The sequence below is a fragment of the Chiloscyllium plagiosum genome, chromosome 33 (assembly GCF_004010195.1).
Source record: "Chiloscyllium plagiosum isolate BGI_BamShark_2017 chromosome 33, ASM401019v2, whole genome shotgun sequence".
In the NCBI taxonomy this organism is placed as follows: domain Eukaryota; kingdom Metazoa; phylum Chordata; class Chondrichthyes; order Orectolobiformes; family Hemiscylliidae; genus Chiloscyllium; species Chiloscyllium plagiosum.
In genome coordinates this window covers 33,045,076-33,057,524 of record NC_057742.1, presented here as the reverse complement: position 1 = coordinate 33,057,524, position 12,449 = coordinate 33,045,076, and the positions used below count along the sequence as shown (strand labels likewise).

The following is a 12,449-nucleotide window of genomic DNA, read 5'->3' as shown; positions in this document are numbered from 1 at the left end:
ACAAACCACACTGCCTGCTGGGTGAGATCTACACAGAGACTGTGCTTTCTCTCCAGAAAGTGAAACAGCAGTGTCCCAGAGAGCAATGACATTTGGCAGTAACCAGCGGGAGGAAGGAGGCAACGTTTTGACGTGTTTGTCGTGAGAGACCAGAGTTGTCTCTCTGGCAAAGATCTGTATCCTGGTCTGCTCAAATCTATGTACGAGGGTTGGACCTGTGTCAGGAGAAACCTGTTTGGTCACATTCCCCCAGTGTGACAAGTCCAAAGTGACAGTTCCGTAACCTGCTCTGTTTTAAGTAAAACCTGCAACAGGAAGGCTGGGCTAACCTTTTGTTTGTTGGCGCTGTAGGCACTGTTTCGGCGGGTTGATGTGTCGAGCTATCCTTACAGTCAGAGGCGAGCCACTGTAAGGTGCCCCTGCGACAGCATAGGGGGATCGAATCCCAGGCTATCCACTATTACAATCCTGCTCAGTGGCTACAGTGGGAGGGAGCCTCGGCTGACTGGAGCCACTACACTGTGAGTCAGTTCAATTTCTAAAATAATTCCAGCTTTTTTGTTTCTCAACATTGAAAACTAAGTCGCCTTTTTGAAGCAAAAAATTGTAAACGTAATCGAAAGTTTATTCACGAGACTTGTCGAGTTTTCAAGTTGTCATCAAGAATGAACTTTCAACTTCAATCCTGCTTTGTTAGAAAGATCATAGTTAAGATTTAGATGAAAGGAAAATGAATGCTGTCCGTACTTGCGCCTGTCGGATATTTAGTTGTGAATTGATACAGAATCCTTACCTGAATTCTGTATCAGATTTCATTTGACCATTTATTTGCCTTTGAAAAATTTCTGCTCGTGTTTTGTTTCCGAGTTAATTAAAATTTCCTGCTGGAATATTGAATTCCTTCCTGCACCTGGAGGTACTGAGCCAGTCATGAGGAGGTACACTTATCCCAATATAGCCTAGAGAAGCATGGAGGTAGCTGCTGACACTGTGATTTGAGTGCCTGAGTGATAGCAGATAGTAATTCAGGATTATTATTCGTCTATAGTCTAATTTTGTAGGTGGCAAATGTAACCCCTTTATTTATAGAGTTATAGAGATGTACAGCATGGAACAGACCCTTTGGTCCAACCTGTCCATGCCGACCAGAAAGCCCAACCCAATCTAGTCCCACTTGCCAGCACCCGACCCACATCCCTCCAAACTCTTCCTATTCATATACCCATCCAAATGCCTCTTAAATGTTGCAATTGTACCAGGCTCCACCACTTCCTCAGGCAGCACATTCCATACATGTACCACCCTCTGCATGAAAAAGTTGCCCCTTAGGTCTCTTTTATATCTTTCCCCTCTCACCCTAAACCTATGCCCTCTAGTTCTGGACTCCCTAATCCCAGGGAAAAGACTTGGCCTATTTACCTTATCCATGCCCCTCATAATTTTGTAAACTTCTATGAGGCCACCCCTCAGCCTCTGACGCTCCAGGGAAAAAAGCCCCAGCTTGTTCAGCCTCTTCCTATAGCTCAAATCCTCCAACCCTGGCAATGTCCTTGTAAATCTTTTCTGAACCCTTTCAAGTTTCACAACATTTTTCTGATAGGAAGGAGACCAGAATTGCACGCAATATTCCAACAGTGGCCTAACCAATGTCCTGTACAGCCGCAACATGACCTCCCAACTCCTGTACTCAATACTCTGACCAATTATAAAGGGAAGGATAAAAAACCAGAGAGAATTACAACCAGTTAGCTGAACATCAGTAGTGGGGAAAATGCTGGAGCGCTAATATAAAAGGAAGAGCCAGTAGATGGAATGTATTAGGGTTTTCCGAAGGCTTTTGATAAGGTCCCTCATAAGATGTTAGTGGGCGGTTTAAAATACGTGGGATGGAGGAAATATATTGGCATGAATCCAGAATTGGATGATAGGAAGTCGAGAGTGGGAACTAATGGGTTTGTTACTGAGTGGCAGGCAGTAACTAGTGGGGGTACAGTTAAGGACCAGAGCATGGCTATTCACAATGTCTATCAATGACCTAGTTAAAAATCACACAACACCAGGTTATAGTCCTACAGGTTTATTTGGAAGCACTAGCTTTCGGACCACTGCTCCTTCGTCAGGTAACTGTGGAACAGGATCATAAGACACAGAATTTATAGCAAACGATCACAGTATCATGCAACTGAAACAGTATATTGAACAAACATAATTTACTGTTAAGTCTTTCATCTTTTAGAATGGGTTACAAGTTTCAGTTTATTAATATGTAAATACCAGAACTTCTTTTAAGTCACATTCTCAAGATAACTTAAGATTTTATAAAAAAAAAAGTGACATCTCAGCTCTGTCAATGCACTAAAGGGGTGAGGTTAGACTCTGTCTGCATCCCAATCTTGAGTCAGACAGGTTCTATTCCAAAGTGGAGTTTATAAAATATTACATGGATTGACTGCCTGCAGATTGTGTGCTTTTTGAGCAAAATAGAATGTATCTTCAAATACAATTTGTCAAATGCAGATTCACCCCATAGACTTGTATGTGTGTGCATGCATGTGAGGGAGAGAGAGAGTGTCTGAGTGTGTGCATGTGAGTGTGTGCTTGTGAGTGTGAGTGCGTGCAAGACAGTGTGTGTTTGAGTGTGTGTGTGCTTGGTAGAGTGTGTACATGATTGTGATGAAGTATAAACCTGTGAGAGTGTGTGTATGGGTGTGAGTGCGGGGCTATATGTGTGTGTGTGTCTGAGAGAGAACGTGTGTATATGAGAGGGTCTGCATGAGTTTGTGAGTATGTAGGTCTGTGTGTGTGTGTGTGTGTGAGGGGGGGAGAGAGAGAGAGAGAGTGTACAATATAGTGGGGTCATGAACCCAAGGTCCCAGTTGAGGCCAGCCTCATGGGTACTGAACTTGGCTGCTCTGCCACAGTGCGTTGTTACATATCCCAAAGTCCGCCTTGGAGGATGATCACCCAAAGATCCGAGGTTGAATGTCCCTGACCGCTGAAGTGTTCCCTGACTGGGAGGGAACATCCTGTCTGATGACTGTTGTGCGGTGACCATTCATCCATTGTCATGATGGATGGGCTTGGATGACAGAACCAAATGCAACATTTCCAAGTTTGCTATGACACAGAAGTGTGCAAGATTGTGAATATTTAAATAGTGAGATAGTGGGACGTGTGGATGTACAAAGAGATGTGGATATCCTTGTACAGCAGTCAGTGACAGTAGACAAGCTGGTGTGACAAACAATTAAAAAAGTAAATGGTTTATTGGCCTTCATTGCAAGAGAACTTGAGTTTAGAAATAGGGATGTTATACAGTTATACTGTACCACACCTAGATCACATCTGGAGTAGCACTTGCAGTTTAGGTCCCTCTACCTCAGAAAAATTTACTCCCTATAGACGGAGTGCAGCAGAGGCTGGTGCTGGGGATGGCTGGACTGTCGTAAAGAAGAAAGTGAGGACTGCAGATGCTGGAGATTAGAGTTGACAGTGGGGTGCTGGAAAAGCACAACAGGTCAGGCAGCGTCCGTGGAGCAGGAGAATTGACGTTTCGGGCAAAAGCTCTTCATCAGGAGCTCTTCATTCCTGATGAAGGACTCTTGCCCAAAATAGTTGATTCTCCTGCTCCTCAGATGCTGCCTGACCTGCTGTGCTTGTCGTATAGGAGACATTAGTTCCACTGAGCCTGTATTCACTAGTGTTAAGAAGGATGAGAGGGAGTCTGATTGAAATGTATACAATTTTAATAGGATTAGACAGACTGCCTGCAGGAGGGATGTTTTCCTTGGGTGGGGCGTCTCCAACCAGGGGATAGAATCTCACGATATGGGCTAGGTCATGAGATGAGGAAAAGCTTCTTCAAATGGGGAGTGAAGCTGTAGAATTCTCTATCACGGATGACTGTGGAGGCCCAGTCAGTGAATGTATTCCCAAAAGAGAGACATAAAGTTTTAAATTGTAAGGGCATCAAGGAGTAACAGGACAAAGCAGGAACATGGCATTGATTAGCCATGAACATATTCAGCAGTAGACCCAAAGGGCCGAACGGCCTACTCCTACCTCTAGTTTCTCCATTCCTTTACTCAAAGTGCTGTCTCAGATATTTTTGTTAATTCTTTCATTGAATGTGAATATTTCTGACAAAGCCAGTAATTGTTGTCCAGTCCACCATTCGGCACAATGCAGAACTTACCAAACCTTTTCCCAACCTGATACTGACTTGAAGCTAGAAAATTGAAAACTGTCGCAACCCTCCAGAAGAGGCAGAATGGGGTGGGAAATTAAATACGTGAACAATTGTTAATGATAATGTCCCAAAAATCTGGCGCAATCTATCTTTATAAGTTTCCTAATGGAAATTCTCTTTCTCATGTGTGGGATCTTGGCATCACTGTCAAATATATTGCGTGGGTCTGTAGTCACAGGTAAATCAGGCCAGGTAAGGATGGCAGATTATCTTCCCTGGACAGCATTAGTGAACCAGATAAGGTTTTTAAATAATGGCCACAATGATACTAGCTTTTTCATTCCAAATTTCTTTAAATTCAGTTTCGTTATCTGTCAAGATGGGATCCGAACCCAGGTCCCCATTAGATTGGGACTCTGACCTATCAGACAGTGCCATTTCCAAAATATCACCACCTCCCAAGTAAGTGCATTGACAGTGGGCGACCCCCATGGTTGAACAAGTTTATTGAGTGAATAGCTGTACCATAGAAGGTAAGAAGACCCTGGGTTTGGTTATAGGTAAATAAAGTCCAGGTTTGGCGGGGAAACAAAATGGGCAATAGCGGGTAAGCCACTGTAGTGGCATGGCAGCTCAGTGATTAGCACTGCTGCCTCACGGTACCAGGGCCCCGGTTCAATTCCACCCTTGGGCGAACGTCTGTGTGGAGTTTGCACATTCTTCCCCTGACCTTTTGGGTTTCTTCCCACAGTCCAAAGATGTGCAGGTTAGGTGGATGGGCCATGGGAAATTGCCCATAGTGTTCAGGGACGTACAGGCTAGTGGGTTAGCCTTGGGAAGTGCAGCATGCCAGGGATAAAGTAGGTGGATGGGTCGAGTTGGGATGCTGTTTGGAGAGTCAGTGTGGATTCAATGGTTTGAATGGCCTGCTTCCACACTGTAGGGATTCTTTGATTTGCTAAAAGCGCCCTTATTGGAAGCAAAATCATGTGGAGTCTATAGTAAATGGGTTGTCGTTGTGCTATGCACTTGCAGATGTTGAATTTCACCTTAAGCCACTGCACTCCCCTGTTGCAATGCCAATTCAACTGAATTCTTGACCTCAGCACTATAATTTATCTCAGCAGTGTCTGATTAAAAAGACCATTGTGACACCTGCCCACAACACTTGTGGCGACTTTGGGATGAGGACAGGAATAATTGATGCCCCATGTTGTGGAATATTCTGCTGCCTCATTGTGAAAGCTCAGACATGACTAACAGCCACTCAAATGAGGCTCAATAGCTGATAGGCATCTGAGGAACTAACAGCCATCAAAGAACCAAACTTCAGGAGCAAAAAAAAAAGCTGTCATGAAAAATAAACATGTGAAAAACTGGCTGAGAGGTCGGTTATAAAATACTGATTAGCAAGGGGTGATATTTAAAACAGTATTATCATTAATAGGAGGTTTATAAATTATCAAATCATTGATAGGAGGTAATAATTTATAAATGTCATGTGAACCTGGGTATTAGGTTACACCCTTGTAATTACTCCCTCTTGTTTTCTATAATGTAAAATATAAGTTTCAGAGTTCAATTTATATTGTTTAGTTTGTTTTTGGCAGCCCGTCTGCCTCTGGAAGTGATATTTAGTAAAGAAAGTGTTGACCAGTTTTGTGTTCGCTTTGGGATTGTTGGATCAAACTGTTGAGGCTTGAAGTTGAATTTCAGTAGGTCCTTTGGAGGTGGGAGGTGAGGGTTAGGGAGCTGCTTATAAGATGCAGTGGAAGGACAACCTGATGTTCCCAACACCAGAATTCCAGAGATATGATTGTCCAATGAATGGATAATTGTGCTAATTAAAAGTCCTGCCAAGGATCATGCTTTGCCCCATCATATTTATTGGTGTCAGGCAGTTGTGGTGAGACCAGCAAGTAAACAATGGCAGCCTCTCCACGGGTCCCAAGGTTGCGTGCCCAGGGCTGTGTGTGTTTGTGTGTCTGTTAGTGTTTGTACATCTGTGCATTTTTCTGTTTGTGTTTGTACTCATTTGGTCTTTGTGTGTATATATATATGTGAGTACATGTATATGTGTGTATTTCTTTTTGTGTGTATGTGCATACGTGTGTTTGTATGTGATTATGGGTGTGTGTGTGTGTGTGTGGTGGGCTGACAGGTATTGCCATGAGGGGTTGACCCTCCTTTCAGGCTGCTCTATTATCCACAGAGGAATCCCTGTGGCCATCATTGTGGTTATGGCACCATTGCTTGAAGCTGATACATCCCCTCCCCCAGTCACTAAGCCTGGCTCCTTCCACAATATTCCCCTTATTTTTGTGAGGGGAATTGTGAATTCAACTTCTCCATTGAGTTATCTCCATAATCGCGCGGCCTCTCCACTGGCTAACGTTAATACCGGCTTCTGATGCAGCTGCTGAGCTGGGCTGACAACACTGAGAGGTGGGTATTGTCACAAACTGGAGTGCAGCTTTGGCAGGGACCCTTTAATTGCCAGTGAGGTGCCATACATGGATCCTACTGCTGACCAGCTTTCTTCTGCTTTTGTCCTAGTCACAGGACATCTCCTAGTGCGAAAAATTCATTGTTTTTGTGAAGAAATATTTCAATTGTCTCGGTAATGGTGATAAATGGGGACAAAGTGCCACATTGTCACGTGTCAGCCATGATTCGATGGTAACCCAGAGGCAAAATTTGGCAAAAAGTTTAAGATCTCTGACTAGTGTTAGAAGTACAAAAACAGAAGTTACTGAAAAAGTTCAGCAAGTCTGACAGCATTTGTGAAGAGAAATCAGAGTTAACATTTCAGGCCCTGTGACCCTACCACAGAACTCACTGGACCCGAAACACGAACTGTGATTTCCTTTCACAGATGCTGCCAGACCTGCATTTTCAGAACTTCTGTTTCTGTTTCTGATTTACAGCATCCACAGTTCTTTCATTTTTTATTTAGTGTTAGAAGGCATACTATCCAGCTGCATAACAGCCTGGACTATAAGAAATGACAGAAGGTTGTTTGCACAGACCAGACCATCACGGAAGCCATCCTCTCATCCACGGATTCCATTTACATGTTTTGCTGCTGTGGAAAGGCTGCAAACATCATTAAAGACCCATCCCACCCCGGTAATACTCTCCTACAATCTCTTCTGTCAGACAGTACATTCAGAAGCTTGAATACATGCACCAGCAGGTTTTCCCTGCCATCACTAGAGTTATGAATGGACGCTCTAACTTTAAATAATGTTGTTCTTATTAATGTTAATCTTGCCTAGTGCACTCTCTGTGCGGTACAATTTGTATGCCTCTGTCCAAGAATTTTTTCCTCCCTATGATCTATATGTCCATGCTTACTCTGATCTGCCTGTACTACTCGCAAACAAAGCTTTTCACTGTACCTAGGTACACTTGGCAATAAATCAAATCAAATCCTGTCCTCATCAATATTCATCCTCTAATACAAATCCTGAGATAGATTATCTTCTTACTGTCATATTGCTGTTTGTGGGAGTTCGCTGTGTGCAAATTAGATACTGCAATTCCTACATCACAATAGTGACAAAACCTCTCAAGTACTTCATTGGCCATAAAATATATTTGGACATCTTAAAATCATAACTGCTGCTTTAGGAATGGCAAGTCTTTCTTGTCTGACTGCCCAAGATGAATTTCACTCTTGTAGTGAAAAGTTGAATGTTAGTTCTCATCAATTTTTCTTATTTTATGTTACCATTCGAGTAACATATATACTCTGCTATAATTTTGATGAATGTGGTCAGCAGTGTGATCGGGACTAGGCAACTGTTTTTGTAATATTAACTGACACATAGAGTTTGGTCACAAAATCAGGAATAGTTCCCTTACCTTTCTTCAAAATAATGCCATGGGATCTTTCACATCCACCTCGGCAAGCTGATGGGACCTGGGTTTAAGGTCTCTGCCAAAATATGAACTTTCAGTAGTGCAAGGCTCCCTAAATACTGCACTCATTTTTAATTTTCAGGCTGCGCTGCGGGTCTTGAATCTTGTGACTTAAAAATGAAAATGTTCCCAACTGAACCACAATCATTTGCTGATACTTCAGAGCTTTAAGAAACAGTTGGTCTTTAAGGGCTGTTGCGGTGCACTGGTAGTATTCCTACCTCTAAACTAGAAGGCCTGGGTTCAAGTTCCACCTTCTCCAGAGGAATGTAATAACATCCTTAAATGGTTTGAGTAAAAAGAGCAGCTTTCCCTAAACTTCCAGCCCCAGCCCTTTAGTGAGCTTGCATTTGGACAGTTGACATGAGTACATTGTAAGAACCATCAAGTATTTTTGATACAGCTTCGGAAAACAAACACCCTGCAGCTATCGGAGAGAAAATCCATGTCTCTTGCCTTTTGAAAGATGCATGACCTTCTGAAATCTATTATAGCTGATAAATAGATGTTTGCAATGTAGCATTTCTGATGAGCAATTAAGTTTGGTTACACTGAAACTCCACCACCTTTTGTATTAAAAAATGCATCCCTTCTAACATCAAAACAGTAAATAGATGAATGAAATAAGAAACAACAACATGGATTTAAGACAAGAGAAATTTGAGGTTTTTGGTATTTGATGAAAAGTAAATTATTGCCGTAAGGGGAAGATTTATATCATTTTTTATTCAGTTCTAACCTAGTGAATCTGCTTTCGAAATTGTTGACATGATTTAAGGCTCCCCTTTAAAAACATGGTATCAATACCTAAATAAAACCACATCAAGATCCAATGTTGAACAGACAAGGTAGCTTCCAGTGTAATTCTGTTTGGCAGATTGTTGACTTCTCCGCATGTATGCAGGCAGACGTTAAATTCTTGGATTTCATATTGAGACTGACATTTATGTGGCAATTTTCAGTATGTCACTAGTCAGCAGCCAGTTAATCTGGTTTTGGTGGCATTGGTTGAGGAATATTCATTAGAGTGGGGATTTCCCAAGGATACATGTAGCATCCTTTACACTTACCAGAACAGTTTGATGTGGCTTCAGTTTAACACTGCATTGGAAAGCAAGTGCTTTTACTATCATGGCTGTCCATCAATAATGCACTGAAGTCTCAGCTTAAATTTGTGCTGTCCACACTGGCTGCATTTTAAGTAAAGGATAAGACTGCTATGAGCTGAACTAGGCTGTCATTTCTGAAAAGCTACAGGCCAATTCAACATATTCAAATGCTCTGAATAAGGCTCATTGGACCCAAAATGTTAACTGTGTGTTCTCCACAGATGCTGCCAGGCCTGCTGAGTTTCTCCAGTAGTATGTTGTTGTTTCAAAATATAAGTTGGCTTGTATAAAATACAGGAGAAAGTGAGGTCTGCAGATGCTGGAGATCAGAGCTGGAAATGTGTTGCTGGAAAAGCGCAGCAGGTCAGGCAGCATCCAGGGAACAGGAGAATCGACGTTTCGGGCATAAGCCCTTCTTCAGGAATGAATGGCTTATGCCCGAAACGTCGATTCTCCTGTTCCCTGGATGCTGCCTGACCTGCTGCGCTTTTCCAGCAACACATTTCCAGCTTTGTATAAAATACAGTTTATATGTTTTGACGCATGACTTATTTTCTGAATGCTTAACACATCCGAAGATATTTAATAAATGCATTAATGTTGATTTCCAATGTAAAGATGGAGCTGGGAGAGTCATACAGAGTCATGGAGCTATGTAGCATGGAAACAGACCCCTCAGTCCAACTCATCCAAGCTGACCAGATATCCTCAATAAATTTGGTCTCATTTGCCAGCATTTGGACCATATTCTTCTAAACACTTACTATTCATATACTCATCCAGATGTCTTATAAATGTTATTATTGTACCAGCATCCACCACTTCTGCTAGCAACTCATTCCATACACACACCACTTTCTGTGTGAAAACGTTGCCCCTTAGATCACTTTAATATCTTTCCCCTCTCACTTTAAACCTACACCGTTTAGTTTTGGAGCCCCCCCCCCCCCCCCTATCCTGGGAAAAAGACCTTGGAAATTCACCCTATCATACGCCTCATGATTTTATAAACCTCTATAAGGTCACTCCTCAGCTTCTGACATTCCAGAGAAAATAGCCCAGTCTATTCAGGTTCTCCCTCTAGGTCAAACCCTCCACTCCCAACAACATCCTTGTAAATATTTTCTGCACCCTTTCAAATTTAACAAGAATCTGGAATCTATAGTAAGTGATATCCTGTGACTCTAATTTGAAATATTGAACCATTATTCATTTTAAACATGTAGTAATTTGCTGAGCAGCTGAAATTATAGGGTGATAGAGCAAGAAAGGAGAACATTCAGCCTATCAGGTATTTAATGTCCCTTTGGGAAGTTATCCAATTACAACCACTCCCCTTCTCTTGCTAACACCAGTTCAGATCACAACTTGCTATCCAAAAAATGATTGTAGCTGGCTTACCCCAGTAATCCTTCATATACAGAGGAACCTCGGTTATCCGGCATTCAATTATCTGAAATTCAAATTATCTGGACAAGATCGCCATCTCCCAATGCTTGGCTAAACTATGTTATCCAGCAGTCAATTATCCGACATTCGATTAACCAAACAAAATACTGCCTGCACATGTCCTTCGGATAATCAAGGTTCCTCTGTAGTAAGACTCTAAGTTTTGAAACATTTTAGTCAGTGAAATGTCAGACTTCAAAAGCATTACAATCAAAGCACATTTTATCATTTGACATATTCAGCATTTTTCCAACAGTGCACACAGAATTTGTGCCAATGAGTTTACATTCTGAAAATTATTAATAGTAAAGGTACATTTTCATGGAATTTTGAGCATGTCAGTTTCTGCGAATTCAGATCTATACTCCTGTAAGTGAGCAGTAACAGACTTTATTGACCATATCCATAGACAAGTGATAGTATGAGAGGTCATCTTAGGATTGTACAGATTTAGCCTCCAGTTCCATGTGAACTGAGGTCACAGTGGCATATGTTCAGTGACTACTTTTAGTCTAGAGATATCATTAACCCTTTATATCACAGCCAGGTGAGAGATACTGCGAAAATAACTATTTCACTTCTGGAACATCTTATCACCTCGAGGTTAAAATCCATCTACTGAGCCTCAGTAATATGCCTGAACCCAAACTTCAAATAAGCATCTATTGGATCAATGGAAGCAAATCCATTTGTTGTACCAGCCATTCTCACACTCTTCTCAGCTGAAGACCTGTAGTACCCAGGCTGAGAAAGTCTACAAACTCATTTGAGCTAGAACTGTTGTGACTGTAAGAAAACAGAACTTATGTCCCATGGCTGGCAAAGTTCAGCTGCAGATATTTTGCTGCCTAATTCCAGTTATTATATTTGCATCATGTAGGTATAGGGTGGCACGGTGGCTCAGTGGTTCTCATTGCTGCCTCACAGTGCCAGGGACCCAGGTTCGATTCCAGCCTTGGGCAACTGTCTATGCGGAGTTTGTACATTCTCCCTGTGTCTGGGTGGGTTTTCTCCACGTGATTAGATTAGATTACTTACAGTGTGGAAACAGGCCCTTCGGCCCAATAAGTCCACACCGACCTGCCAAAGCGCAACCCACCCAGACCCATTCCCCTACACCTAACACTACGGGTAATTTAGCATGGCCAATTCACCTAACCTGCACATTTTTGGACTGTGGGAGGAAACCGGAGCGCCTGGAGGAAACCCACGCAGACACTGGGAGAATGTGCAAACTCCTCACAGAGAGTCTTCTGAGGTGGGAATTGAACCCAGGTCTCTGGTGCTGTGAGGCAGCGGTGCTAACCACTGTGCCACCATGCCGCCCGCTTTGGTTTCCTCCCACAATCCAAAGGATGTGTAGGTTAGGTGAATTGGCTACGCTAAATTGCCCATAGTGTTCAGGGATGTGTAGGTGAGATGCATTAGTTAGGAGTAAAGGTAGTGTAATAGCGGAAATGGGTTTGGGAAAAGGCCTGTCCCCACACTATGGAGATTCTATGATTCAGAGAAGGTTATATACCAAGAACATTGTAAATTGTCAATACAATGGGTGATACCTCCGAGGTAATGTGGACATTTTAAAATTATATTTCCAAAGTATTTTTGTTCAAAAGTGGGCTGAATCTAAGTTAAGTGGCTGTTAAGAGAATGTTACACTTGTGAAGGGACTTCGAACAATGACCCTTCAAAATGGGGCAAGAGGCAAGGCAAAGCAGATTAAACTGTAACTTGTGTAACTGTTGTAACTGTAAAGATAACAAGGGGATGATCATCCC

General features: G+C 42.3%; 1 protein-coding gene across 10 annotated transcripts in view; it reads left to right on the top strand.

Annotated features, from left to right (window-relative positions):
* LOC122540004 (supervillin-like) overlaps positions 1-12,449 on the top strand; it is a 231,843-nt gene that overhangs the window by 56,187 nt on the left and 163,207 nt on the right. For 6 of the 10 annotated variants that reach the window (XM_043675286.1, XM_043675285.1, XM_043675283.1 and 3 more), the window contains exon 1: positions 36-521. The exons of 1 other annotated variant lie outside the window; for it this stretch is intronic. The gene's annotated coding sequence lies outside the window, so the exon portion shown is untranslated. Of the gene's footprint in view, positions 1-34; positions 522-12,449 lie in introns of those variants that run through there. 3 more of the 10 variants (XM_043675281.1, XM_043675280.1, XM_043675277.1) reach the window with 2 other exon arrangements.